At 42.6% G+C, this 1,195-nt stretch overlaps 1 non-coding gene across 1 annotated transcript; it reads left to right on the forward strand.

Moving 5' to 3' along the window:
* Nucleotides 1-872: 872 nt before the first annotated feature.
* On the forward strand, nucleotides 873-980 carry LOC112787328 (small nucleolar RNA R71). Its single transcript, XR_003194747.1, has one exon. It is a non-coding gene; the product is annotated as a small nucleolar RNA R71 (small nucleolar RNA).
* The last annotated feature ends 215 nt before the right edge of the window (nucleotides 981-1,195 follow it).

Consider the following 1,195-nt stretch of genomic DNA (forward strand, 5'->3'; position numbering starts at 1 on the left):
TCTCCTTCAATTCCTTCCCACATCTGAGGGTGATAGCCTGACACTCCTCCCTTGGGTTTGAATCAATGTTGCTGCAAAGGTTGTGGCTGGGAACTTGCTTAAATAGGTAGCCAATTTGTGTTTCAAGTTTCTTGATGGTAACATCTTGATTCTACATATTGGATCGCACTTTCTCTTGGAACATTTTACTGTCTTAAACTTCTTTGCATATACGTTTAAGTAGAGTCTCAATCCTTGAGAGCTGATCTTCGGATGGTGATGGTGGGTTGATATTGGAGGGATGAGAAGGGCCATTTTGGTTTTGATATGGATGTTAAGAGGTATTGTTGGATGGGTGCTGATATGATCTCTGTGTGGAATATTGATGAGTTGCATTGTTGTTGGGGTTGTGACGTCCCTGATCTTGGCCTTGATCTTGTTGATTTTCCTATCCAAAATTTGGGTGGTTCTTCTAACCAGGATTATAAGTTTTGGAGTATGGATCATGGGTCTGCCTAGGTGAGTTCCCAATGTAGTTGGCTTGTTCCTGGTCACCCTCATCCTCTACATTCACTCCTTCTTGAGCTGTTGATGAGGTGGTGACTACTGCCACCTGGTTCCTTTCCATCTTCTTGGTAAGGTCAGCCAGCTGCTTGGTGATCATCTTGTTTTGAGCCAACAGTGCGTCCATGTTGTTCAGCTCCATCACTCCTCTAGTGCTGCCCCTTTCAGAAGCATAGAAGTAATCATTTTTAGCTACAGTCTCGATGACATTTATAGCTTCTTCAATGGTCTTCTTCTTGTTCAGAGATCCCCCGGATAAGTGGTCTACTGTCTTCTTTGATTCGTAAGAAAGACCCTCATAGAAAATGTGTAACTGCACCCATTCATTGAACATATCTGGTGGGCACCTTCTTGTTAAGTCCTTAAACCTCTCCCATGCTTCATAGAGAGTTTCACCCATTTTGTTGCCTGAAGGTTTATACCTCAGCTCTCAACCTGTTAATTCTTTTAGGAGGGTAGAATCTCGCCAAAAATTTATTTACCACATCTTCCCAAGTTGTTACACTCTCCTTCAGGAAGGATTCCAACCATTTGGATGCCTTATCCTTGACTGAAAAGGGAAACAAAAGCAGTCTATAGGTGTCAGGATGAACATCATTAGACTTCACAGTATCACACTTCCTCTGAATGCACAGTTGTTCTAAACCAGGGT

The sequence above is a fragment of the Arachis hypogaea genome, chromosome 20 (assembly GCF_003086295.3).
Source record: "Arachis hypogaea cultivar Tifrunner chromosome 20, arahy.Tifrunner.gnm2.J5K5, whole genome shotgun sequence".
NCBI classification, from domain to species: domain Eukaryota; kingdom Viridiplantae; phylum Streptophyta; class Magnoliopsida; order Fabales; family Fabaceae; genus Arachis; species Arachis hypogaea.